The sequence below is a fragment of the Cuculus canorus genome, chromosome 5, assembly GCF_017976375.1.
Source record: "Cuculus canorus isolate bCucCan1 chromosome 5, bCucCan1.pri, whole genome shotgun sequence".
Classification (NCBI taxonomy): Eukaryota; Metazoa; Chordata; class Aves; order Cuculiformes; family Cuculidae; genus Cuculus; species Cuculus canorus.
Genome location: NC_071405.1, coordinates 4,425,720 through 4,439,015, shown reverse-complemented (window position 1 = coordinate 4,439,015; position 13,296 = coordinate 4,425,720). Strand labels below are relative to the sequence as shown.

General features: G+C 46.3%; 1 protein-coding gene across 3 annotated transcripts in view; it reads right to left on the bottom strand.

Moving 5' to 3' along the window:
- The window catches only part of FBXO34 (F-box protein 34), a 51,762-nt gene that overhangs the window by 22,527 nt on the left and 15,939 nt on the right, over positions 1-13,296 (bottom strand). Inside the window, exon 2 of one of the 3 annotated variants that reach the window (XM_054067783.1) lies at positions 10,903-10,981. The exons of 1 other annotated variant lie outside the window; for it this stretch is intronic. The gene's annotated coding sequence lies outside the window, so the exon portion shown is untranslated. Of the gene's footprint in view, positions 1-9,420; positions 9,563-10,902; positions 10,982-13,296 lie in introns of those variants that run through there. One more of the 3 variants, XM_054067786.1, reaches the window with a different exon arrangement.

The following is a 13,296-nucleotide window of genomic DNA, read 5'->3' as shown; positions in this document are numbered from 1 at the left end:
CGAAGCCCTGGCCGAGGTTGCCCAGGCAGCTGGCAGTTGCTCCATCCCTGGAGGTGTTCAAGGCCAGGTTGGATGGGGCTTGGAGCATCTTTATCCAGTGGGAGGTGTTATGCCATCTTTATCCATGGCAGGGGGGTGGAACTGGATGGGCTTTAAGATCCCTTCCTTCCAACTCAGTCGATTCTGTGATTCTTTTCCCTTAACACAGATTTAGAAGCCAATGCCAATCTTATTCCTAAGAATGCCTGTACAAATAAATTCCTCTTTGATCAATCATTTGACATTGTTTTGCCTTCATTTAGCCCAGTGGGTACTGAACCCATAAATTTGATGAGGACACTCTGGGTCTTACCTCAACGACCCCTGGACTGTCCAGGCTGGGCTGAAACAAGAGCTCCAAGGCAACGTTTAACTCCCCTCTGCCATCAAACAGTGCTGCCTGATGTCCCAATAAGCATACAGAATGCTTTTCTTAATGAAGCACTACAAGGAGGGCCTGTCTTTCTTCCAAGACCATGTCAATAAGAAAATGAAAGGCTTCGAACCTGTAGCTCTCCTGCTCTCTCTTCTCTAGGTGTAGTTGGTTTTGGAAAGACCAAACAGTTCCCTCTCTCCTCCAAAGGAAAATATCATAAGGGCAAAAGAAAATAAGGAAAGATGAGCTCTACTTTACCTTGTTAACTCTGTACTTTAATCCTGGAAATAATATATTCCAAGTGTTTCCCTTGTTCAGCTATTCCTGAAAGGCTTCAGCTGTCTTGCACAATCCGGGAAAGCACATCATCTGTTGCTCAACTGAGATGAAGTTAAGAACTGGCTCATTAGATTTGTTCTGCTTGATCCAAGAGGAAAACAAAACCCGTAAATCCCTTCCTTGCCAACACTGCTGCAGTGCTGGTGACAAACGCACCCGGATCACACATTACTCGCCTTTCTAGAAAGCTTTCACCTCCTTCAGCACTCCTCGTCCCAGCATGATTTACGGTGTGCCCCGAATGATAAATAGGGGGTACCAGAACACCCCAGAGTGGGGCCACACCTGCCATGTCCTCGGGTTACAGGGTAGGAGACTCACAGCAATGCTGTGCAGCCGGGACCGCGTCGTCCGTGAGCCACGTCTGAATTATTTGGCGTATAAAACCAGATTTGTTTTGCCATGCAAGTTCTGAATTAATGGAAGCTTGGCTGAAAGGCTGTTTTCCTGGGGCAAAGGGAAGGAGAAAGCTTCCAGAAGCCCTCCTATTATAGTAGCAATAGAGCTGGTTCCAAAAATAGTAGAGAAGCACTCCCAGAGCTCTGGAGACGTTGTGCCCTCGTTTTGTAAGGTTGAGGTCTCGCTGAGTTGCTCCTGTGCATGCAGAGGATGGTAGAAATGACTGCAAGAGGCAAAATTGACTCTGAATGGGAATTTTAGGACAAACACCAGAGACAGGATCGCAAAAAGCCTATCTGAAAGACATCTGCATGTATTAGCCAACCTGTCCCACTCTAGAGAAAGCCAGATAAAATCAGAAAGAACCATCCCATCTTTTTCAAGGACACTGAAGAAAATTTTGATTATTATTACAACACTGACATGACAGATTAGGATCGTCAACAATAATTTCATCATTATTCCGCCTGTGGATGTTCAGGATCCTGGCTGGAGAGATCCACTTGACTCATTCTGGCACACATTTGGTAGATTCGTTGCCAACAAAATGACCATCACATGGCCTGCCTGACTAATTACTCACCAGTCAGCCCATAGTAGTTTGCTAGTGATCCAACAGCACAGCATAATGACCCACCCTATTCCTTAAAACTAAAATATCCATAAGCTCTGTGGCAGCTCTCACAACATAAACCCATTTGCAATACTCCTCTAGTCAAGAGCATTTCCCTGATCCATGTGCTCCCGCGCAGGAGTGGCCATTATATTGGCATATCCTGAAAATGTAAATGCTATCAGGGAACCAAAAGTCCTGTATTTGGCACTAAATAGGCAAGAAGTGCCTCTGCACAATAATTGCTTCTCTACATCCCCCCGTGGGGCATTATATGGTTTCTAAAGTAGAAGAGCAAAACTACAGCGAAACTCTAAATATTCAGTAAATAAATAAATAGTTCATAAATACAGTTTCTTCTTTAGAACTTGGGTAATGAGGAAAACTCCGCAAGAGGTGACGCAATGTTAAACACTAAATTAGTCATAGAATCATAAAATGGTTTGGGTTGGAAGGGATCTTAAGACCCATCCAGTTCCAACCCTCCCACTGGATCAGGTTGTTCCAAGCCCCGTCCAACCTGGCCTTGAACACCTCCAGGGATGGGGCAGCCACCACTGCTCTGGGCAACCTGGGCCAGGGCTTCGCCACTCTCACAGGAAAACGTTTCTTCCTAAAATCTCATCTCAATCTCCTGTCTTGCAGCTTAAAACCAGTCCCTCTTGTCCTATCCCTGCTCCCTGCACTCCCCGATCCAGAGCCCTTCCCCAGCTTTCCTGGAGCCCCTTTCAGTACTGGAAGCTGTTCTAAGGTCTTCTTGGAGCCTTCTCTTCTCCAGGCTGAACAACAGCAACTCTCTCAGCCTGTCCTCGTATGGGAGGTGCTCCAGCCCTCAGATCATCTCCATGGCTTCCTCTGGATCCATTTCAACAGTTCCATATCCTTCTTATCTTGGGGACTCCAGAACTGGTCACAGGACATCAGATGAGGTCTCACAATAGCAGAGCAGAGGGGCAGAATCCCCTCCCTGGCCCTGCCGGTCCCACTGCTTTGGTTGCAGCCCAAGACTCGGTTGGTTTCTGGGCTGTGAGTGCACGTTGCCAACTCATGTTGAGCTTTTCGCCCACCAGCACTCCAAGTCCTTCTCTTTAGGGCATCCATTTTCCACCGAGCCTGTAATTGTGCTTGGGACTGCCTTGTCAGCTCTGAAAATTGATTTACTGAATTAAACATGACTTTAACTGGCTTGGAACAGCCTTTGGGACAGCAGTTCTCTTGCACAGAGTGTCCTGTATACCCAGCCCACAGGGCCAGCCCTCAACGGTTCAGCACAATTTCACTTTCATTTCCTTCTGTGCAATCTTATTTTTTAACCAAAAGGTTGTGTTGTGGATTTCTGTGTCTTATACCACTGCGGATACTTTCCCCCATGGCAGGAGGATTGGAACTGGATGTTCTTTAAGATCCCTCCCAACCCAACCCATTCTATGATCTTAAAACCTAGGCATAAAACAAACCAAAGAACAAACAACTTCCCTAAAACCAAAATAACACAGACACTCAAAGCAAGACTCGAAGCTGAAGGACATAATTTTGTCCACATCGATTCGTTCTGCCAGTACGTTGTGGAGTTCAGAGGTTACAATATTCATGAGGTGCCTTTAAAGCATCCGAATTTATCCTAAGGGTCTCCAAAACCAAATCCAACAACCAGAAGCCTTGCTCAGCAACACAAACACTATATTAAATTTAACAGTGCTCAAAAAACAGTTTTGTGTGTAACTGTGCCATTAATTGAGCATTTTGATTTACAGGAAAACCTCCATTTTTTCATAGAATCATGGAATCAGTAAGGTTGGAAAAGACTTGCAGGATCATCCAAGTCCAATCATTAGCCCAACACCACTGTGCCCACTAAACCATGTCCCGAAGTGCCACAGCTCCATGTTTCTTCAACACCTGTAGGAATGGAGACTCCACCACTGCCCTCGGCAGCCTCTGCCAGTGCCTCACCACTCTTCCAGAAAAGACATTCTTCATAATATTCAATCTAAACCTCCCATGATGCAACTTGAGGCCATTTCCTCTCATCCTATCACTTTAGTAGTTGGAGAAGAGACCAACACCCACCTCACTATAAGCTCCAATCAGGGAGCTGCAAAGAGCGATGAGGTCTCCCCTCAGCCTTCTCTTCTCCACGCTAAACAACCCCATTTCCCTCAGCTGCTTCAACCAACCCTGTGCTCCAAAGCCTTCCCCAACTCCACTCCCTTTCTCTGGATGTGCTTCATCCCCTCAACGTCTTTTTTGTAGTGAGGCACCCAACACTGAACCCAGGATCTGAGGTGCTGTCATGATCCTGAAACCACCCTGTTTTCCCAAACTAGCATCTTTCACAATTTTTTGCATCAGTGTCTCATGATTTATCTTTAATCCTTTTAAATTTTAGCTTAAACTAGGACACTGCTGATGCCTCAACGTCATCAAACTACTTTTCATCTTAAAAGGATAATGTAAAAACACCGAACTCTGAAATTTCAAATTCATACCTAGGCTGCAAACCTGGGAGAAGAGTTACACTGACCACACCCAACTTTGATGGTTTCCAGATTTCGTGGAAAAGGAAGCTCAAGCTATTTTCCATTTCATAACAAGGTGCATCATTACATCTGCTGAGGACAGAAAACTTCCAACACAACAGATTGTTTAGAAGCATCGAAAAACAACCCACCCACAATCAAGACACCCAACCGCTCACACCTTCTCCACATTCTTTGGGTTCACTGGTCTTCCCACTGGTATCTTGTAAAACAAAATAAAAGCCCCACAAGAACAGGCTACAATCCAAGGCAAAAAAATCCACTAATGAGCATCACGCTCCAGCATGGCCTTAGCGGGAAGAGGTCACGGCTCCCCCAGCCCCTTCCCATCTTTTTGCACCATTGTTTCCAAAGACTGTTTAAAATCTAAGCTAATTTTGAACCCCACCAACTCTGCGGACCTTCAGTCTTTTTTTGGCAACATTTTAAAAGACTTTTTTTTCCATTAATAACCCAGGAGTTACTTGAACTCGAAAATAGTTTGATATTTTCAGAGGTTTGCAGTTGATATGCCTAGCAACTAACCAAATTAAATTTGCAGAAATTCCGAGCATAGCACGAATTCTGCTGTAATTCATTCTTAAAAGACAAAACAAGGACCCCAAAATAGCACCTCGATTTCAGTGAAGGACAAGATCTGCACACTCAGGTGCCTCCTTGTTAACTGCGAGAACTTTAACTGCAAATGTATGAGGGAGTGCAGGGATAGGATGAGAGGGTATGATTTTAAGCTGACAGAGGGGACATTGAGATGAGATTTTAGGAAGAAATGTTTTGCAGTGAGGGTGGGGAGGCCCTGGCCCAGGGTGCTCAGAGCAGTGGTGGCTGCCCCATCCCTGGAGGGGTTCAAGGCCAGGTTGGATGGGGCTTAGAGCAACCTGATCCAGTGGGAGGTGTCCCTGCCCATGGCAGAGAGTGTAACTGGATGGGCTTCAAGGTCCCTTCCAACCCAAACCACTCTATGATTTTACAAATCTTGCCTTTTTCATGTTTTATCTTCAAAATTCAGTAACCTGGACCTACAACAGGACACCAGAAATTGTTCTGGTGCAATTCTTTCCAGGTAATGACCATTTGAGAAGTATGAACTTCCCTAGAAGTTCATCTGAAAATACCAGCTTTGGGTTTGTTTTACTCTGTTTTCAGACTTACTAATGTAAAACAGCTTTAAAAGCAAGACAGACAAGGAAAAATACATGTATTTCCATCTAACACAGTATTCCCTGCTGCTCCCCTCCCAGTACAATCACTATTATGGCCTCAAGTTGCAACAGGGCAGGTTCAGATAAGATATCAGGAAAAAAGTCTTCACAGAAAGGGTTCTCAGGCCCTGGCAGAGGCTGCCCAGGGAAGCGGTGGGGTCTCCATCCCTGGAGGGGTTTAAAAGACAGGTAGATGAGGAGCTCAGGGATCTGGTTTAGTAGTGGACAAGTACGGTTGGACTCTATGATCTCAAAGGTCTTTTCCAACCAAACAATTGTATGATTCTATTTTCTTTTCGGGCTTTCTTCCTCTCAGATAGGACAGGGAAAATATGAATGAGCAGTATGAGACCAGCAGAAAACCAAGCAGAAAATAAGGTACCCACAACTGTGTTTTAAAATAGATGGTTTAAGTGAATGAAACTTTGAGCTGCAGATTGTGACAATACTCAGCGTGATACTATCTGCAGATAGGAGCACACCATGTAGTAGAAGACCATAACCTTACCCATCAAAAGCACCAGCTCCAGAGCTCCTGCTCACCACACTGGCTTTTGTCAGCAAATTTTTACCAAATCCTTCTCCCAAAAGCCAGTTTGCTAGCCTGAAAACTAAATTATTCCAGTCATAACCAAACCCCTTTAGCTTCATCTCTCACCATTTAACGTCTCTTACTGATTCTCTATGAGCTTGCAGGAAATTGTTTCAAACAGCTCCCTCAAGAAAACAAGTTTCAAGCCTTAGTTTTTCCATTCTGAGCCATCCCTGCACTATTTCATAGCTCTGATAATTGTACCACTGACTAACCTCCAACTGGGAATAACTGTTTTTATCATCACTATTAAAAACAGTCCCTCACACTGCTAGGAATCTGGAAACTCATTGTAGCCACATCCCACCCTTCAGCCTCTCAAAACACTACAGAGCGATGAAACTATGTGCTGAAACCAGAGGATCCCTGTGCTGAACAACTCTTGTAATTTCTGGGTAATTGCTCCTAAGCAAAGTGCTTCAGAAAAGTGCTGCAAAGGCAGCCACGGAGGTTTGGTTCTTGATTTTAGAGGGACAAGCGATACAAGATCTTCAAATGCCAAAGTGAACTTAGTTTTCCATACCGGACTGGGAAAGTTCAATTATTTTTTGAGGTGTAGCAGTGAGGTGCGTGTTAAAAAGCCTCACACATCATAGAATAGAATCATGGGATGGTTTGGGTTGGAAGGGACCTCAAAGCCCATCCAGTTCCACCCCCTGCCATGGGCAGGGACACCTCCCACTGGATCAGGTTGCTCCAAGCCCCATCCAACCTGGCCTTGAACCCCTCCAGGGATGGGGCAGCCAAGACTCCTTTGGGCAACCTGGGCCTCACAGGAAATCTCTAATATTCAATCTAAAACTTCTGTCCATCAGGTTTTGCAGTTGTTTTGGTTTTTCTGAAGCAAAGAGACTCACCAGCAGCTGGCCTTTCCAAACACTACGTTACCTTGCTTTTTAAACACTAGCCAGAAGAGTGACTGACAGCTCCCGGAGAAGTAGCAAGACGCAAAAAAGTAACATTGAAAGATGAATGGATTTAAAAAACAGCTTTTAATTACCTGAAGGTACGTTGCCAAGTAGACAGCAAAGAGGCTGTGCATCACATACAGACAGGAAAATTCCCCCAGGTTTATTCTGCAGACAATTACAGTGGATTAACCTACTCCTAAGAGCAAAATACACTTTTTTTCTTAGGATGCAAGTTTCAACAACTTGAAAAATCCTTGCCACTCGTACTTTGATACACAGGATCAGCAATCTGTTTTATCACCCTTTCAGTCATCACAGCCCATAAACACACCCTACAAGCAACCTCTCCCTCTTTTTTACTGCATCTCCTGTCATTATTTCCTTCTTGGGAAAGGCATCCCTCTTGGCTCCCTGCTTTGAGTATCATTTTAGACATCCATTAAGATTTGGTTTTATTGCCGTTAATGAGAAGCATCAGACACCTCCAAATGCTTTCACACACACCTTTGCACAAGCTCACGGGTGCTCCTGTTACTCCCTTCTGCCTCGAACAAGATGTGATCACACAACGTATGTGTCAGAGGGGAGCATCCAGCTTTCCAGGATCCCTGTGCTAACCACTGGGTGTGCCTACTTTTTGTTTGGTATCATGTTCCTTCAGCTGGCTCCAACTGCAAGTGCAAACTACACGGATAGCAAAGTTTTCCCCCCACCTCCAAAAACATCTGCTCCTTTCCCAAGTTCTCCAGACTTCCTTCCCCTTCGCTGCCTTCTTTTAGCCAGGCTGCCTTCTTGATAGTCCATCACCGTTATCTCCTTGTTCGCAGCCTGAATCACTGCATCTTGTAGAGCTTCCAGCCTTTTCAGCTCAAGGCCAGGCACTGAATTCAAGCATCCTGATTTAGACAGAGGGTTGTTAAACGCCTTCCCTGCCTCTTTTTAAAGCACTCTACAGCTTCCTGTCCTGGGAGGCAACCCAAGTGCTGTAAGAAATGCCAGTTTCTGTTAAACATCCTCAATTCCTGCGACACTGAACATGTAAAACAATCGCCTTACTTCCAAAGCTGCGGAATCGAGGCTGTTCTAGCATAAAAGTGCAACAACGAGCAAAAATTATTTCAGCGCAAAGGAGTTGTCGTTGTTATTTGCTGAGTCCCGCAGCATTTCAAGTTAATTCAGGCTTGGCACAGCCAGCCGACCGCTCAAACACACAGCACAATGTCACCCCTGAAAACCCCACTGTTCAACCTAAAGGCACTTGGGTTTTTTTTTATTTTAAGGGCGCATCAGCTGCTAACTGAAAGCGGGAATGCTTCATTTAGCACACACACTTGTTAAACTGCTCACAGCATGCAAATCAAATACCGCATTGTGCAAAAGTCATTCAGCCTCCCCATCCGTAGACACGAGCAATGGAACCGCGTCCAGGAAAGAGAAAACTTGGAACAACATACAAATATTTCAGCCCCTTATTCCCAATATTCACATCCTACACCAAAGCCTACATCCCGGTCGTGCCGAGGGGTGACTGTGTTGAGAATCTGCTGTACCGAATGGGTGGGAAAGCGACCATTATCTGTCTTGCCCCAGCACTGCACCCTTTTATTTGTAGTTATTACTGCAAACTGCTTTTTTTTGCAGACAATGGTTGTGTTATTATAGGTACCTTCATGCCGTGCCAAAGCACATACACACAGCAATTCAGAACAATCAGCCTTGTTTTCATGGGAGCAAAGGTTGCAGCCAAATGAAATGGGTGGAGATCACATTAAACAATCTTGGAATCTGCTAATAGGATATAGGAAAATGTGACCATAATGCAGATGCAGAGTTCCCCTTTCACCTTCCAATGTTATGGATAAAATAAAAGCTTTGGAAAACCAATTATACTGTTTGAACAACACGAAGTAAGACAAAGCATTCTCAGTATGCTCACAAGACCACTGAGAAGTTCTTGAATATCAAAACAAAAAAAGTGCCCTTTCAAAGCTCTGAAACCAGACAGGAAGTTGCCCCATCCCAGAATACCACCAAGATCATAGAATCATTAAGGCTGAAAAGACCTCTAAGATCATCCAGCCCAAATGTCAGCCCAACACCACTGTGACTACTAAACCATGCCTTGAAGTGCCATCTCTACATGCTTCTTCAACATTTCCAGAGATGGAGACTCCACCACTGCCCCGGGCAGCCTAAACCTCCCCTGGCACAACTTGAGGTCATTTCCTCTCGTCCCATCACTTGGAGAGGAGACCAAAACCCATCTCACCGCACTCTCTTTTCAAGGAGCTGCAGAGCACGATGATGTCTCCCCTCAGCCTCCTCTTCTCCAGACTAAACAGTCCCAGGCCCCTCAGTCGCTCCTCATAACCGTGTGCTCCAGACCCTTCCCCGGCTTATAGAGAATACCTGGATCAGATACAGGATGCCTGCAAGACGTCTGCTTATCCACGGTAAAGAGAAGCTCATCACAACGACTGTTCCCGTCTTCAAGACAGGATCAGCCCCTCCTCTGTCTAAGAGGGGAATTTTCATCCTGAAGCACCTTGCTTAGTCAGCTGTAACGTGCATTCCCCTTGTTTGCTTTTGAGATGTGCATTAGCCAGCTTTCTCCTTCATAAATCTGATCGTGCCCCTGCATGATCATATGCTGAAGTCATGTCCTTGAGTCCGTGACATCAGTCTGTTGCCATGGAAATGTACAGGGCAGTCCAAAATTCAGTATTATGGCATCACTGCAGGATCAGGCAGCAGAGCAAGCCAACGCCTGACAGCTGGTTAATGCGGCACAAACAGCTATGACTTCTCATTCTAAATGTTCAAGTGTAATAGCACCTCATCATGATAGTCTTCATAAAGCCAACCATATCCTGGGCTGCATCCCAAGCAGCGGGACCAGGAGGGCGGAGGAGGGAATTCTCCCCCTCCGCTCTGCTCTTGTGGGACCCAGCCTGGAGCCCTCTGTCCAGTTCTGGAGTCCTCAGCACAGGAAGGACATGGATCTGTTAAAGCAAGTCCAGAGGAGACCATAGATGATCTGAGGGCTGGAGCACTACTGCTACGAGGCCAGGCTGAGAGAGTCGAAGTTGTTCAGCCTGGAGAAAAGAAGGCTCCAAGGAGACCTTACAGCAGCTTCCAGTACTGAAAGGGGCTCCATGAAAGCTGGGGAGGGGCTCTTGATCAGGGAGTGCAGGGACAGGAAGAGGAGGAATGGTTTAATCTGAAAGAGGGGAGACTGAGATGAGATCTTAGGAACAAATGTTTTCTTGTGAGGGTGGGGAGGCCTTGGCCCAGATTGCCCAGGGAAGATGTGACTGCCCCATCCCTGGAGGTGTTCAAGGCCAGGTTGGATGGGGCATCAGGCAACCTGATCCTGTGGGAGGTGTCCCTGCCCATGGCAGAGGGTTGGAACTGGATGATCTTTAAGGTTCCTTCCAACTCAACCCATTCCGTGGTGCTATGATATACAGATAGAAGTCTCTCATCTAGAAAGATAATCCAAACGGTCATTAAGCTGAAGACAAACAGGCAAGCCATCCTGCGTCACTAAAAAGAAGGGCAATATGTTTCCAAGGATGGCCACCAAGAATGAAGACAGCTTAGCTCAGCTCTCCGAATAGAAACCACCATCTGTTCCTACGGCAACACTAGACCTGCCTGAAGACTTTATATGCAGCAAAAGAGGAATGGCCCCCTGGCATCCCGGATGAAGTGCTGGGCTGCACGCAGCTTTTCTGGAAATCAGAGACCGGGATGTGACGGCTCTGTCAACCTTTTGGAAGAGAAAGCATTGTACAGGACACGGTTCTTCGATCTTAAGCTTTGAAGCAAAGATCAGTGCATCATTAACTCAACCTACAACAAAGCCATGTAGTTAAAAAAGGGTGGTACCTTCAAAGAGCTGTTATTCCATGTAGGGTTAGACATTACAGTTCTGTGGGTTCCTTGCACACTCACGAGAATGGCATTTCTGAAGAGCAAAAGGGAAGGAAAAAGGTAATTAGTTACACGTTAACGGTGTTACAACTACTAACTAGCTCTTAAAACCCCAAAGATCCGGTTTGCCCAGCGCAAAGGGCGTGCTGGAACAACGATCAATGCATTGCGGGCACGTGGAGCACCATCAATTCCAAGTCTTCAGTGTTGGCTGATCAGATACACCCCAAAGAGTCCAGCAACTGCAGGCAAAGGCAGCTGCCTTCCCACAAGAAGTCCTGCTAGGGTGGGTGGGCAGAATCTGGCCCTGAGGGAGCTCGGGCTGCAGGGACAGCAAAGAGGAGAGGTCACAGAGTCCTTGTGAGCCACAGTGGACTTCTTTCTTTACCTGCCCCTCTATTCACATCAAGCACACATGTTTAGGAGTCCAGGTGTGGATTTCCCAGTCACTGCTGCAACATCCAAACTCCTCAAGACCCTTGAGCACAACTGCTTGTGCGTGTTCAGCCCCGTGCAAATCCAGCCACTCCCCGTACACTTGACTAGTTCACCTCCTTCCGCTTTCTCTCCTCAATCCACGCGTCTCCTACAACTCCCTCAACGCTTCCTTCTGCAGAGCTGACCTCCATCCTTCCTACAACCTCAGACGCACCCACAATTTCTCAACAGTGCCATTAAGAACTGCAGAGCACAAGGAACACTTCGTGTTCTCCATGCGGATGTAACCCTCACCCTCTCCTAACCTCTCCACCCAGGTCCTTGGCTGTAATTACCCCATGCCTCGTTATCTAACGTCAAACACAACCCTGGGGGCTGGGAACCAGTGTTTGTTTGTCTCCGCAAGCCCACACGCCCCAGTGGTGGTGTATAAATAAATTCCTCAACCTGTTGGAGCCTGAATTTGAGCTTGATTCAGACATGAATTATACCAGTTTCTAAACAACTGCTGTTTCTAAACACCTTCACTCGCTGCCTGCTCGCTTTAGCAACACCGGCTTGTGCAATCAGCCACTGTCGGCAGCTCCGGTGCCAAACGTCACAATGGCTAATTGCTCCCACAGATCACAACAGCAGAGAAAACAAACATTACATCCTTCTGCTTCTAAATACAATTTGCAAATGATAAAGGGAAGAAGAGGCAGGCAAGAGGCCCGCTGCTCTCAGCATGAGGACACCTGAGTGACAAGTTCCATGTGCCAGAATAACGCCTCTTGACCACCAAAGTATCCAGGCTTTGCCCCAACCTCAACCCTTAAACACACAACAGGTTCATAGAATCACAGAATGGTTTGAGTTGGAAGAGACTTTAAAGATCATCCAGTTCCAACCCCGTGCCACGGGCAGGGACACCTCCCACTGGACCAGGTTGCTCCAATCCCCATCCAACCTGGCCCTGAACACCTCCAGTCATGACTTCTCAGGGCAACCTCTGCCAGTGCTTCACCATCCTCCTTAAAAAAAAGGAGGACGCAGTTTGTCTCAATAAAAAAAAAAATCCACCTTGTTCTTATCAAAGCATGGATCCTCTCCAGTGCCATGCACAGGTCAGTCTGCAGAGCAGTCTTGGGTCGTTCCCTCTGAAACCTACCCTATAAATGCATGACCCAGTTAAGGAGGGGGCCTCATAATCTTTAGTTCTTTGAAACTCCCCATCACTTCACCTTAAGTTATTCCAAGATCTTAATCACAGAATCATTAAGGTTGGAGAAGACCTCCAAGATCATCAAGTCCAACTGTCAGCTCAACACCACTGTGACTACTAAACCACATTCCCAAGTACCACATCTACATGTTTTTTTAATGCCTCCAGGGATGGAGACTCCCCAACTTCCCTGGGCAGCCTCTGCCAGGGCTTCATCACTCTTGCAGTAAAGAAAGTTGTCCTAATATCCCATCTAAACCTCCCCTGGTGCAATTTGCTGTTGTTTCCTCTCATGCTGTCACTAGGTACTTGGGAGAAGAGACCAGCACCCACCTCGCTACAACTTCTTTTCAGGGACCTGTAGAAAGCAATGAGGTCTCCCCTCAACCTCCTCCTTCTCTGGGACAAACAACTCCAGGTCGTCAGCCACTCCCAATAACCCCTGTGTCCCAGACCCTCCACCAGCTTCATTGCCCTCCTCTGGACACGCTCCAGGCACCTCAATCTCCTTGTACTGATAGGCGCAAAAATTAACGCTGTGGTTGGATCCATACTGAGTCGCTCTACACAATCAATCCTATCAGCCAAGTTACACCTAACACAAGCAAGTCCAAACTTAGAAAAACTACCAACATTAAAAAAACCCTATTCTATTTTCCTTTCCCAAGACATTCTACATGTCAACAAGTATCTCTCTTAATGGGTCA